The following is a 16588-nucleotide window of genomic DNA, read 5'->3' as shown; positions in this document are numbered from 1 at the left end:
GTGTAGGGTATAAAAAGATGCACAAAAATTATTCCATCAAAAACAGGCAAAATATACAATAGCAAAACAAAGAAGAAACACCAAACTTATTACAAACAATCTACAAGTTAGTTTTATCATTCACATAGAGAACAAGTAAAATGGCGTTAAGGTCGGCCGATCCGAACTATGGATACCCATATGTAAATCACCTTTCGTCAAAATCCGGTGAAAAATGCATACTTTATGACCCATAGCAGCTTTATCGAAATAAGTTCCGATTTGAACCAAATACTAATAAGTACAATCGAGAGATCGGTCTATATAGCAGTTATATCCAAATTTTGGTCCGATATGAGCCAAATTGAAGAATAATGTCGAAGGGCCCAATATAACTCTTTGTCCCAAATTTCGGCGACATCGGACAATAAATGCGGTTTTATGGGTCTAAGACCTTAAATCGATAGATCGGTCTATATGACAGTTATGTCCAAATCTAGACCGATCTAGACCAAGTTGAAGAAGGATGTCGAAGGGCCTAACACAACTCACTGTGTCAAATTTCAGCAAAATCGGATAATAAGTGTTGCTTTTATGGGCGGCGGATCGGTCTATATGGCAGCTATATCCAAATCTGAACCTATCTGTGCTAAATTGACGAAGGATATTGAAGGGCCTAACATAACGCACTGTCTCTAAATCGGCGGATCGGTCTATATGGGAGCTATAGCAAGATATAATCCGATATAGCCCATTTTCGAACTTGACCTGCTTATGAAAAAAAAATGTTCTGCGCAAAGTTTCAGCTTAATATCTCTATTTTTAAAGACTGCAGCGTGATTTCAACAAACAGACGGTCAAATCTTATATACCCTCCACAATGTGTCGCATTTGTCAAGTTCTTTTTCCGGTGTCTCTTTTTTGGCAAACAAAGGATAAAAGAAAAGAATTGCTATATTAATGGAGCTATATCAAGTTATAGTCCGATTTAGACCATATTGGAATCAAATAAGGATTTCGCCCTTTAGGGGTCAAAAAGTAAAATAGGGAGATTGTTTTACAGGGGAGCTGTATTAGGCTATAGACCGATTCAGACCATATTAGACACGAATGTTGAAGGTCATGGGAGAAGCCGTTGTACAAAATTTCACCCAAATCAGATAATAATTACGCCCTATGGAGGCTCAAGAAGTCAATATCACAGATCGGTATATATGACAACTATATCAGGTTATGGACCGATTTGAACCATACTTTGCAATGTTGTTGATAGTAATAACAAAACACCTCGCTAAAATTTTACAGAAATCGGATAGGATTTGCGCCCTCTATAGGCTCACGAAGTCAAGACCTCAGATCGGTTTATATGACAGCTATATCAGGTTTTGCAACGATTTCACCCGTACTTGGCACAGTTTTTGGAAAGCATAACAAACACCTAATGAAAAATTTCAGCCAAATCGTATAAGAAGTGCTTCCTCTAGTGGTTTAAGAAGTCAAGATCGGTTTATGGCAGCTATATCAGGTTTTGGTCCGATTGGAAGCGTACTTAGCACAGTTGTTGGAAGACATGACGAAACCCGTTGTGCAAAATTTCAGCCAAATCGGATAGGAATTACGCACGGTTTATATGACAGCTATATCAGGTTATAGAGCGCTTTCAACCATACTTAGCACATTTGTTAACAATCATAAAAAACACCTCGTGCAAAATTTCAGCCAAATCGGATAAAAATTGCGCCCTGTAGTGGCTCAAGAAGTCAAGATCCAAAATCGGTTTATATGGCAGCTATATCAAAATGTGGACCTATATAGTCCATTTACAATCCCAACCGACCTACTCCTAAAAGAAGTATTTGTGCAATATTTCAAGCGGCTAGCTTTATTCCTTCGAAAAATAGCGTGCTTTCGACGTACAGACGGACGGACATGGCTAGATCGACATAAAATGTCGTAACGATCAAGAATATATATACTTTATGGTGTCTGAGACGAATACTTCGAGGAGTTACAAACAGATTGACGAAATTACTATACCCCCATCCTATGGTGGGGGTATAAAAAGCAGAGACTTTCAAATGGAAAATAAAATATACCATACCGAATTTCGTGCAATTCGATCTACTAGATCGCGGTGGTCATTATCATCTGCCGACTCATGAAGTCGACAATTTCTTCGAGCTATCACACATACCATAGCAATTAGAATGGCAAAATCGATTCACATTCTGGCACTGGCGGGAGATACAAATGTATATCATATAGTTCGATGACAACTGGACCCACTACCAATAAAGATTACACTGCACCTTGCATGTTTCAACGTAGTCATAATTATTATTTTCCCATGTCGATACCGGGTCAGATTACATTCAAATGTGCACTCACTCCATTTGCCGGCTTCACATCACAAAAACCGTCCAACGATGGATACTGGATTTAAATTTCATCAAAGTTACAATACCTCAAGTAGTTGTGGTGTTATGCTAAATTCCTTTTCCTTGACTCTTAAGATCGCTTGCATAAGATAAATGAAATTCTCCTTGAAAGAATATGCAAATACACAGTAAATCAAACAACTTCTGTGTTAACTGAAACATTGAAAAAACAAACAGAAAAACTGAATACGATTTTCCTTCATTTTCCTTTTTTTCTACATACAATTTAAAACACGCACTGTCGTTTTGTCATCCATATCTGTCATGTCAAGGTTTGCATAAATATTACAAACACATACTCAACAACGAACAGAACAAATGCAAATATTCAAATACCCACCATCGCTGTCAGACATCGTTACATATGAACTACCCTACAGACATGCACATATCCACTCAAACGTAGATTGAAGCATGTTTCTTTTTGTATCATCACAATTAATACTGAAATATAAATGCATATGCATAATAATTAAGGAGCCTCACATAAGGCGAAAAGGTTTTTGGAGAAGTTACAGAGCTCAGAATTCCAGAGTGAAGGCCGCTTTGGTGCAGAGGGTAGCATGTCCGCTGGGTTTGAATTCAGGCGAGAACATCAGAAAAAATGTTCAGCGGAGGTTATCCCCTCATAATCCTGGCGGCAGTTGTGAATTACAAGCCATGTAAAGACTTCACCCCAAAGAAGTCGCTCTGCAGCACGCCACCACCATGGATTCTGCTTAAATTTTATACAAAATAAATTTAATAAAAGGGCATAATTTTATTCTACATACCAAACTTCCAGTAAAAAGTAAAGCTTCTAGGAACTGAACAACGATGACCGAGAAACCGGTTTACATGGGAGCTAAATCAGGTTGTAGACTGACTTGGGCCGTATTTGGCACTGTTGTTGGAAGCCGTAACAGAACACCGCATGCAAAATTTCAGCCAAATTGGACAAAAAATGCAACTTGTAAGGACTCAAGAAGTCAACTCAGGCGATCGGTTTATATGGGGGCTATATCACTTCATAGACTGGTTTGGACGGTACTAGGCACTCTTGTTGGAAATCATTACAGAACACCATATGCAAAATTGTAGCCAAATCGGGCTAAGATTGCGGCTTGTAAGGGCTCGGGAAGTCAAATCGGGAGATCGGTTTATATGGGAGCTATATCAAGTTATAGGCTGATGCGGACCGTAATCGGCACTGTTGGTGGAAGTCATAATAGAACACCGCGTGCAAAATTTCAGCCAATGTGAAATAATTGCGGCTTCTAGGGGCTCAAGAATTCAAAGGGTGGTATAGGTTTATATTTGGTTTATATCCAAATTTGAAAAGATAAAGCCCATTTGCAATCCCCAATGTCAATTTAAAGCTGCTAGCGTTACGCCTTCAACCGCCTTTGTGATTTCGACAGACGGACGGATTAATATTTCTAGGTGTTTCAAGCGGAATGACTAGATTAGTATATCCCATCATATGGGGAATCATGGTCCAAATCGGTCCATGGCCTAATGTAGGTTCTATATAAACCGATCTCTCGATTTGACATCTTGAGTACCTTCGGAAAGCAATTCTTATCCGAGCATAGTAAATGAGGAGGGGTATACCAATCTAGTCATTCCGTTTGTAACACCTCGAAATATTCGCCCAAGATCCCATAAAGTATATATATTCTTGATCACCTCGACGCTCTGAGTCAATCTAGCCATGTCGAAGTCACGATAGCGATCGAACGCGTAAAGCTTGCCGATGGAAATTGTACACATATACTATTGTAAATATTGATGTAGGTGATTGGGGATTGCAAATAGGCCATATCGGTTGAGATTTAGATATTGCTCCCATTTAGACATTCCAACAACTGTGCCAAGTATGGTTTGAATTGGTCTGTTAGCTGGTATAGCTCCCATATAAACCGATCTCCCGATTTGACTTCTTGAGTCCTTACAGGTCGCAATTGCTGTCCGATCTGTGTTAAATACGGTTTACATCAGTCTATAACCTGATACAGCTCCCATGTAACCCAGTCTCTCGATCATCCTTGCTCGGTTCCTAAAAGCTTTAATTTTTGCTGGTTTGACAAAGTTTGGTATGTAGAACAAAATAATGCCCCTCAACTAAATATATTTTTTATAAATTTTTAACAGAATCTATGGTAGTGGGTTCCCAAGATTCGGCCCGGCCGAACTTAGCACGCTTCTACTTGTTTAGTTTCTGGCTATAAAAAAGAAATGCGCAAAGATCTTGACAAATGTATACATTATGTATGGTATATAAGATTCGTCTCAACCGATTTTAATGCGTTTTGTACCCTACACAACCACTGTGGTAGAGGGTATTACAACTTAGAGCATTTGTTTGCAACACCCATACGGAAGAGAGCTAGGCCCGTTGATAAGCATACAGCGTAAGATAGACCCATTGATTAGCATACCGATCGACTCAGAATCACTTTCTGATTTGATTAAGCTCTCTGTTTGTCTGTCTATCTGTTTGTGCGTCTGTCCTTGTTAATTTGTGTACAAAGTACAGGTCGCAGTTTTCGGCCGATCGTCCTAAAATCTGGTACAGGCATGTTTCTGGCCTGGATATAACTCCCATTGAGATATATTATAATAATGTGCTCATTTGTTAACGGATTCTCTCAAAATTTTGCAGCAGCGATCTTCGTTTGTTTCTCGACATTAATGGTAAATTTCGTAGAATTTCACTTCTAGAGCTACTGCAATCGCTTTTATTGATCAATCTTGCCAAAATTTTGCACAACGCTCTCATTGACAACTATTACTATATCCGAGAAATTTGTTTCTGAGACTTAGATACAGCACCCTTATTTGTATGCAATAAAGTGCTAATTTATTGTCCCATCTTGCCAACATTTTGCACAATGCTTCCCCGTCTGTACGTCCGTCTGTTGTAATCACTCTACAGCCTTCAAAAATTGAGATATTGAGCTGAAATTTGGCACAGATACTTTTTTTGATGCCCACTTTGTGAGGTACTATGCCATGTAAAAGTTCTCTCCAAAGAGGTGTCGCACAGCGGCACGCCGTTCGGACTCGGCTATAAATTGGAGGCCCCTATCATTGAGCTTAAACCTGAAATGTGAGAAGTTTGCCCCTGTTCCTTAGTGGAATGTTCATGGGCAAAATTTGCAATTTTTTATACCATAAGATAGAGGATATACTAGTTTCATCATTCTGTTTATAACTATTAGAAATATTCGTCTGAGACCCCAAAAAGTATATATACTCTTGATCGTCGGTCTAGCCATGTCCGTCCGTCTATCCGTCCGTCTGTCTGTCGAAAGCACGCTAACTTCCAAAGGAGTAAAGCTAGCCTCTTGAAAATTTTGCACAAATACTTCTTATTAGTGTAGTTAGGTTGGTATTGTAAATGGGCCATATCGGTCCATGTTTTGATACAGCTGCCATATAAACCGATCTTGGGTCTTGACTTCTTGAGCCTCTAGAGGGCGCAATTCTTATACGACTGGAATGAAATTTTGCACGACGTGTTTTGTTATGATATCCAATAACTGTGCAAAGTATGGTTCAAATCGGTTCTTTACCTGATATAGCTGCCATATAAACCGATCTTAGGTCTTGACTTCTTGCGCCTCTAGAGGGCACAATTCCTATCCGATTTAGCTAAAATTTAGCATGACGTATTTTATTCTTACTTTCAACAACTGTGTCAAATAAGGTTCAAATCGGTTCATAACCGAATATAGCTGCCATACAAACCGATCTGGGATCTTGACTTCTTGTGCCTCTAGAGGTCGCAATTATTATCCCATTTGTCTGCAATTTTGTACGACTGATCCTCTCATGACCGTCGATGGTCATGAGAGGATCCGTCGTACAAAGTTTCAGACAAATCGTATAATAATTGCGACCTCTAGAGCCACAAGAAGTCACGTGTTTATTATGGTCTGAATCGGTCTATAGCCCGATACAGCTCCCATATAAATCGGGCCCCCAAAAGGGCACAATTCTTATTCGAATTTGCTGACATTTTACACAGGTCTCCAACATATTATTTAATTGTGGTCCAAACCGGACCATATCATGATATCGCTCTAATAGTAGAGCACTTCTTTTCTTATATCCTTTTTTGCCCAAAAAGAGATGCCGGAAAAAGAACTCGACAAATGCGATCCATGGTGGGGGGTATATAAGATATACAAAAGGTCTAAAGCCCATAAAAGCTTTATTTTTTAACCGATTTCGCTAAAATTCGAAACATTGAGTAGTTTTACGCCTTCTAACACAGGACTTAAATGTGGTTCAGATCGGACTATATTTAGATATAACTGCCATATAGACCGATCTGCCGATGAAGGATCTGAAGCCCATAAAAGCTTTATTTATTACCCCATTTCGCTGAAATTTGAAACAGCGGGTAGTCTTAGTTCTTCCGACATCCGTCCTTAATATGGTTCGGAACGGACAATATTTAGATATAACTGTCATACAGCCCAATATCCTGATAAGAAAGTGTCTGAAGCGAATAAAATCTTTATTTTTTATCCGATTTCGCTGAAATTTGAAACAGTAAGAAGTTTAAGCCACTTAAGTAGCCACTCGCTATCCGACCCAAATATGGTAAAGATCGGACTGTATTTAAATATAGCTATAGACCGATATGCCTATTAGAGGTTTGAAGCTCATAAAAACTTTATCTATAACCCGATTTCAAAAATTTGAAATACAAAATTCAACATTGACTTTTATATATTAGACCACTCAATGTCCGTGCCGAATTTGGGTGCATAATTTACCCAGTTTTCACCGGATTGTGGCGAAGGGGGGTTTACATATATACCCAAGGTGGTGGGTGTCCAAAGTTCGGCCCGTCCGAACTTAATGCCTTTTTACTTGTTTATATTGAAACCCTATGCTATATTTCTCTCCCGCAGGTAACACCACAAGAAGTAAGATAAGTTTTAACAGTTCAAATAGGACCGATTTTGGGCTTGAACTCGCAATTTTTAAAATTTTTATGCAATACATTTTCTTAAGGTAATCACAAAAATCAGGTTGGAATTCTCAAAAATATGACAAAATCATAAGCCCTTCATAGACTACAAATAAATCATGCTAATGCCCCTTAATGACCATGCATGTGTGTCACATCGTTGTTGTTCTGCTTCCATTTCATTTGTAATCCAACGCAAATAGGAATGTGGGAATATTTATGACGTTTTTAAACTTTTTAATTATATCAACCATGAATCTTGTTAATGGCTTAATCAGCGGAAGCAAATATTTAACGACCGCAGAGATGTGTGGAAATTCATTAACATATGCACAAATATTTACCTATAACATATATTAAAATGTGCTGCACTAGGACACATATTTACGTGCGCATGTGAACCATATAAAGACATAACGCCATTAAATTATAGGACTCTATGGACACTGCAATCCACGTAAATGCACTGACATGTTGTAATTTTAATTAATTACCCAAACATCATTCCAAATTTTTGAAATGTTTTAATTACCACCAGTTGGCCATGCTTAATTTCGAAGGTATAATTCACAGCTTCAGGCATTTCTTCTGTATGGCAAAAAATAAATGTCCGAAAACAAATTGTCATCTATCACATCCACAAAATCCGTATCTGGACAAATGACAAAAAGTCCAAAACAATTTTCAATTTAGATTCATTTGAAGTGATGCGCACTTCATTTCAAATGTTTCAGCTGTCAAACGAAAATGTATTTAATTAAGTTTATTCTTAGTTTTGAGGCATTTCATTGAATGGAGCTTAAAATGATTTTCAATGAATTGCATAATACTCATTAAAAGGTTTTTGTATTTCAATGTTTAGAGATGAGTTTCTATGGCATAATAAAAATTTTTATTCAAAATTAAATTGGAAATAAAGTCATAGATAAAATTAAAGTTTCAGAAAGGCGATCATCAAAATGACAAAACTATCAGTCTGTACAAGATTTACTGCTTTGGCAGTACACAGCTACAAAAGTCTTAGGCGGTATCCGCTATTGCGAAGCTTTGCTGTTTAAGGAAATCTGAATATGAGCCATTAAAATGTAAACTCTTTAATGCAGGTTCAACACAATGTTACAAAATACAAATTTTGTCATGAACATTCCACTAAGGAACAGGGGCAAACTTCTCACATATGAATGAGTGCAGTCCGATTAAAGTTTGTAAGCTCAATGATAAGGGGCTGCATTTAATAGCCGAGTCCGAACGACGCGCCGCAGTGCGACATCTCTTTGGAGAAAAGTTTTACATGGAATAGTACCTCACAAATGTTGCCAGCATTAGGAGGGGAAAACCACCGCTGGAAATTTTTTCTGATGGTCTCGCCGGGATTCGAACCCAGGCGTTCAGCGTCATAGGCGGACATGCTAACCTCTGCACTATAATGGCCTCCAATGCTACAAAACGCCTTTGAAAACAAAAAGTTTTATTTAAAACTAGCTGGCCCGGTGTACTTCGCTGCAGCCTACAGTGGCTATTCAATATTGAGTGTTTCTTTAAATGTTATGTAGCTGTTGCCCAGAGCCGTGGGTCTTTCTCAGATCTACATTACTTTATTTGTTTATCGTATGTGTGTTTTTAGGATAAAAATACATAAGCTTTAAAGTCTCACAGGATCAACATTATTCTAAATTTAGAAGAATGTTTCGTATTTCACTATCAAAGTCCCTTACAGTGATTTCGTTTCTAGAACAAAAATTTACACCAAATCTTTGAGACTCATCACCATGGGTTCTACATAAAACTGACATAGAATAAAATAAGTTGAAAGACATAATTTTACTCTACGTACCAAATTTTCAGCCAAAGCAGGCAAAAATGAAAGCTTCTAGGAACCGAACAAGGATTACAAGGCTACATCTGAATAAAGAGTGATTTGGACCATTCTAGGCACAGTTGTTGGAGGTCGTAACAGAACACCACATGCAAAATTTTGGCCAAATCGGATGAAGATTGAGGCTTACATGTGCTCTAGAATTCAAATCGGGAGATCGGTTTATATGGGAGCTATATCAGGTTAAATACCGTTTTGAACCGTACTTTGCACAGTTATTGGAAGTCAAAACTGAACACTGTGTGCAAAACTTTGGGAGCCATATTCAAATCTGAACCGATATGGCAATCCCCAACGACCCACATTAAAAGTTAGCATCTGTGCAAAATTTCAAGCGGCTAGCTCTACGCGTTCGACCGCCATCGTGATTTCGGCAAATATTGGGTTGCCCAAAAAGTAATTGCGGATTTTTCATATAGTCGGCGTTGACAAATTTTTTCACAGCTTGTGACTCTGTAATTGCATTCATTCTTCTATCAGTTATCAGCTGTTACTTTTAGCTTGCTTTAGAAAAAAAGTGTAAAAAAGTATATTTGATTAAAGTTCATTCTAAGTTTTATTAAAAATGCATTTACTTTCTTTTAAAAAAATCCGCAATTACTTTTTGGGCAACCCAATAGATGGACATGTCTTAGTTCAACATTTGGAGATATTAACAAGTAAAAGCGTGCTAAGTTCGGCCGGGCCGATCCTTATATACCCTCCACTATAGATCACATTTATCGAGTTCTTTTCCCAATATCATATTTAGGCAAACAAAGGGCGAAAATAAAGAATTGCTAAAATATTGGAACTTTATCAAGTTATGGTCCGATTCGGACCATATTTGAATTGAATGTTGAAGACCATAGTAAAAGTCATTTTTCAAAATGTCAGGTAATTCGGCTTTAGGGGCTCAAGAAGTAAAATAGAGAGATCGGTTTATGTGGGAGCTGTATCAGGTTATAGACCGATTCGGACCATTTATGACAGATATTTTGAAGGTCATGGGAGAAGCCGTTGTACAAAATTTCAGCCAAATCGGATAATAATTACGCCCTATGGAGGATCAAGAAGTTAAGATCCCAGATCCGTTTATATGGCCGATATATATGGTTAGACATCAATTTGAACCAATTTTGGCACAATAATTAGAAGCCTTAACAAAATACGTCATGCGAAATTTCAGCCAAATCAGATAAGAATTGCGCCCTCTAGTGGCTCAAGAAGTCAAGATTCAAGATCGGTTTGTATGGCAGCTATATCAGGTTATGGACCGATTAAGACCATACTTAGAACACTTATTGGAAGCCATAACGAAACACGTCGTGCCAAATTTCAGCAAAATCGGATAGGAATTGCGCCCTCTAGATGCTCAAAAAGTAAAGACCCCAGATCGGTTTATATGACAGCTATATCAGGTTATGGACCGATTTCAACCGTACTTTGCACAGTTGTTGGAAATCGTAATAAAACACCTCATGCACAGTTTTAGCTAAATCGGAAAAGTACTGTGCCCTCTAGTGGCTGGAGACGTCAAGATCCAAGATCGGTTTATATGGCAGATATATCAAAATATGGACCGATTTGGCCCATTTACCATCCCAACCGACCTACACTAATAAGATGTATTTGTGCCAAATTTCAAGGGGCTAGCTTTACACCTTCAAAAGTTAACGTGCTTTCGACAGAGTGACGGACAGACGGACGGACATGGACTAGATGGACTTAAAATGTCATGACGATCAAGAATATATATACTTTATGGTCTCTTAGACGAATATTTCGAGGAGTTACAAATTGAATGACGAAATTAGTTTACCAAATCCTATGGTGGAGGGTATAAAAACGGAAAGACTAGGTTAGTATACCCCCATCCTATGGCGGTGGGAATAAAAACAAATTTTAATTAAATATTTTTATATCCGCCACCGAAGTATGGGATATATATTAATTTTTTCATTCCAATTGCAACACATTGAAAACCCCATTTCCGACTCTACAAAGTACGAGTATATAAACTCTTGATCGTCGTAAAAATCTAAGAAGATATAGCAATGTCCGTCTGTCGAAATCACGCTAAAGTCTTAAAAAATAGAGATATTGAGCTGAAACTTTACACGTATTATTTTTCTATCCATAGGTTAAGTTCGAAGATGGGCTTTATTGGACTATATTTTCATATAGCCCGCATATAGACTGATCTGCGATTTATGGTTTTAGTAAAGGGTGATTTTTTTGAGGTTAGGATTTTCATGCATTAGTATTTGACAGATCACGTGGGATTTCAGACATGGTGTCAAAGAGAAAGATGCTCAGTATGCTTTGACATTTCATCATGAATAGACTTACTAACGAGTAACGCTTGCAAATCATTGAATTTTATTACCAAAATCAGTGTTCGGTTCGAAATGTGTTCATTCACCGTTCAGCGATGAGGCTCATTTCTGGTTGAATGGCTACGTAAATAAGCAAAATTGCCGCATTTGGAGTGAAGAGCAACCAGAAGCCGTTCAAGAACTGCCCATGCATCCCGAAAAATGCACTGTTTGGTGTGGTTTGTACGCTGGTGGAATCATTGGACCGTATTTTTTCAAAGATGCTGTTGGACGCAACGTTACGGTGAATGAACACATTTCGAACCGAACACTGATTTTGGTAATAAAATTCAATGATTTGCAAGCGTTGCTCGTTAGTAAGTCTATTCATGATGAAATGTCAAAGCATACTGAGCATCTTTCTCTTTGACACCATGTCTGAAATCCCACGTGATCTGTCAAATACTAATGCATGAAAATCCTAACCTCAAAAAAATCACCCTTTACCATAAATGGCTCATTGATTGTACCCACCACCATAGGATGGGGGTAAACTTATCTAGTCATTCCGTTTGTAACACCTCGAAATATTGATCTGCGACCCCATAAAGTATATATATTCTGGATCGTCTCGACATACTGATTCGATCTAGACATGTCCGTCCGTCCGTCCGTCCGTCCGCTCGTCCGTCCTTCTTTCAAAATCACGATAGCGGTCGAACGCGTAAATCCAGCCACCTAAAGTTTTGCATCGATACATACTGTTGATGTAGGTAGTCGAGAGTTGCAAATGGGCCACATCGGTTCAGATTTAGATATAGTTCCCATTTAAACCGATCTCCCGATGTGATTTCGTGAGCCCCTGGAAGTCTCAAATTGATTTGGTTGAAATTTTGCACATAATGTTCTGTTATGACTTCCAACAGCTATGCCAAGTACCGTCCAAAGCGGTCTATAACCTGATATAGATCCCATATAAGCCGATCTTCCGATTTGACTTTTTGAGCCCCTGGAAGCCACAATTATTGTCCGATTTGGCTGAAATTTTGCACATACTGTTGTGTTATGACTCTCAACCACTGTTTCAGGTGTGATCCAAATGGGTCTATAACCAGATATAGCTCCCATATTTTAGCATGGTTGTGGGTTCCCAAGATTCGGCCTGGCGGAAATTAGCATGCTGGAAATTTGTAAGACGGTTTCTCTCATGACCTTCAACATACGTGTCAAATATGGTCTGAATCGGTCTATAGCCTGAAACAGCACAAACAAGTAAAAGCGTGCTAAGTTCGGCCGGGCCGAATCTTATATACCCTCCACCATGGATCGCATTTGTCGAGTTCTTTTCCGGGCATCTCTTTTTTGGGAAAAAAGGATATAAGACAAGATTTCCTCTGCTATTAAAGCGATATCAAGATATGGTCCGGTTTGGACCACAACTAAATTATATGTTGGAGACCTGTGTAAAATGTCAGCCAATTCGAATAAGAATTGCGCCCTTTGGGGGCTCAGGAAGTAAAATAGAGAGATCGATTTATAAGGGAGCTGTATCGGACTATAGACAGATTCAGACCATCATAAATACGTATGTTGATAGTCATGAGAGGATGCGTCGTACAAAATTTCAGTCAAATCGGATAATAATTGCGACCTCTAGAGGCTCAAGAAGTCAATATCCCAGATCGGTTTATATGACAGCTATATTAGGTTATGAACCGATTTGAACCATACTTGGCACAGTTATTGAATATCGTGCCAAAATTCATTCAAATCGGATAAGAATTGCGCCCTCTAGAGGCTTAAGAAGTCAAGACCCAAAATCGGTTTATATGACAGCTATATCAGCTTATAGACCGATTTAAACCATACTTAGCACAGTTGTTCGATATTATAACAAAACACGTCGTGCAAAATTTCAATCCAATCGGACAAGAATTGCACACTCTAGAGGCTCAAGAAGTCAAGACCCAAGATCGGTTTATATGGCAGCTAGATCAGGTTATGGACCGATTTGAACCATACTTAGCACAGTCGTTGGATATAATGACAGAACACGTCGTGCGAAATTCCATTCCAATCGGATAAGAATTGCGCACTCTAGAGGCTCAAGAAGTCAAGACCCAAGATCGGTTTATATGGCAGCTATATCAGGTTATGGGCCGATTTGAGCCACACTTGGCACGGTTGTTGGATACCATAACAAAACACGTCGTGCAAAATTTCATTCCAATCGGACAAGAATTGCACACTCTAGAGGCTCAGGAAGTCAAGACCCAAGATCGGTTTATATGGCAGCTATATCAGGTTATAGACCGATTTGAACCACACTTGGCACGGTTGTTGGATACCATAACAAAACACGTCGTGCAAAATTTCATTCCAATCGGATAAGAATTGCGCACTCTAGAGGCTCAAGAAGTCAAGACCCCAGATCGGTTTATATGGCAGCTACATCAGGTTATGGACCGATTCAAACCGTACTTGGCACAGTGGTTGGATATCATAACAAAACACGTCGTGCAAAATTTCATTCCAATCGGATAAGAATTGCGCACTCTAGAGGCTCAAGAAGTCAAGACCCAAGATCGGTTTATATGGCAGCTATATCAAAACATGGACCGATATGGCCCATTTACAATACCAACCGACCTACACTAATATGAAGTATTTGTGCAAAATTTCTAGCGGCTAGCTTTACTCCTTCGGAAGTTAGCGTGCTTTCGACAGACAGACGGACGGACGGACGGACGGACGGACGGACAGACGGACGGACATGGCTAGTTCGACATAAAATGTCGCGACGATCAAGAATATATATACTTTATGGGGTCTCAGACGAATATTTCGAGTAGTTACAAACAGAATGACGATATTAGTATACCCCCCATCTTATGGTGGAGGGTATAAAAGGATACCGGGAAAAGAACTCGACAAATTTGATCCATGGTGGAGGATATATAAGATTCGGCCCGGCCGAAGTTAGCACGCTTTTACTCGTTCTATTTGAAAAAGTTATTCAAAGAACAATTGCGATCCATGGTGGAGGGCATATGAGGTTCGGCCCGTCCAGAACTTATCACGCCTTTACTTGTTATACCCTCCACCATAGGATGGTGGGGTTACTAATTTCGTCATTCTGTTTGTAACTACTCGAAATATTCGTCTGATACCCCATAAAGTATATATATTCTTGATCGCCGCGACTTTTTATGTCGATGTAGCCATGTCCGTCCGTCCGTCTGTCTGTCGAAAGCACTCTAACTTCCAAAGGAGTAAAGCTAGCCGCTTGAAATTTTGAACAAATACTTCTTATTAGTGTAGGTCAGTTGGTATTGTAAATGGGACATATCGGTCCATGTTTTGATATAGCTGCCATATAAACCGATCTTGGGTCTTGACTTCTTGAGACTCTAGAGTGCGCAATTCTTATCCGATTGGAATGAAATTTTACACGAGGTGTTTTGTTGTGATATCCAACAACCGTGCCAAGTATGGTTCAAATCGGTCCATAACCTAATATATCTGCCATATAAACCGATCATGGGTTTTGAATTCTCGAGCCTCTAGAGGGCGCAATTCTCGTCCGATTTGGCTGAGTGTTTTGGTATCACTTCCAACAATTGTGTTCAGTATGGTTCAAATCGGTTCATAATCCGATATAGCTGCCTTATACACCGGTCAGGGATTTTGACTTCTTGAACCTCTAAAGGGCGCAATTCTCATCCGATTTGGCAGAAGTTTTGTACAACGGCCTCTCTAATAACCTTCAACATACGTGTTTAATATAGTCTGAATCGGTCAACAGCTTGATAAAGGTTCCATATAAACCGATCTCCCTATTTTGCTTCTTGAGCCCCCGCAAGGCATAATTCATATCCGAATGAACTGAAATATTACACAATGACTTCTACAATGTTAAGCATTCATTTATGGTCCGAATCTGAATTTAACTTGATATAACTCCATTGGCATAAAAGTTCTTATTCAATATTCTCTGTTTGCCCAAAAAGAGATACCGCGCGTAGAGTTCGACAAATGCGATCCATGGTGAAGGGTATATAGGATTCGGCCCGGTCGAACTTATCACGCTTTTTCTTGTTTTTAATTCATATTTATTAATGTTTTCTACCTTATATAGATATTTACATTAAGCTTAACATTACTGCGTTTAATATAATTTTATTGTGTTTACCCAGTGATATTTATTGGTATCTTCGGTTAAGACTTCTTCATTTAGATTTTATAAATTTTAGTTATATGATTGCTTTCATCTATGCAGTAGGCAGAAGCAAATGTTGTTGTCACATTGGTGAAAAGATGAAGTCGGTTATAAACCAGACTGTTGCGTTATATATACAGACATACGGATAAACATGGCCATAATTGAATGTCTTAGAATTTCACGACGATCAGAAATGTATACCTTGAAGTGTCGCAAATGTGTGTTTCATGCGGAATGACAAAATTAATATATTTCCATCCTTGGCTAATGGATATAAAAGAAGCTCTGAAGAATCGAGATCAAATAAATTTACATACATTTATGACAAAATCACAAAAAATCCATGTTGCTCATAAATTTGAATATAGCAAATATTGTTTTATCTCTATTTCTCTGCATTTTACTTTACAGCAAATACTTCAGTTTTGAATTGGTCCTAAATCTTTCCAACTAACGTTTCAAGTGCATGTCGATTTATTCTGTCTTCATCTAAAAATATGTCTTTGTCTCTAAGGCCGAGTGCATTTTACTATCGTTCACAGCATGCTTCATTGAATCCCTAGAAATTCTAAGCAAATCTAAGAACAAAAGAATTTCACACAACTCAAAGACAATATATTTCAAATGAAACGATAACTATCCAAAGGGACTATCAAAGGAAGAAACGGAATTCATTTAGAAAAGGAAATTAAAATAGAGAATATATTTAACACACTCCAAAACATAAGAAAACGAAACTCATCATAAAGAAAAACAAGCCAAGGGGCCATAATAAAATGACACATGCAATAATTGGCAATATTGAGATGG

Source organism: Stomoxys calcitrans, chromosome 4, assembly GCF_963082655.1.
Source record: "Stomoxys calcitrans chromosome 4, idStoCalc2.1, whole genome shotgun sequence".
Lineage (NCBI taxonomy): Eukaryota > Metazoa > Arthropoda > Insecta > Diptera > Muscidae > Stomoxys > Stomoxys calcitrans.
This window is presented reverse-complemented; position numbering follows the sequence as displayed.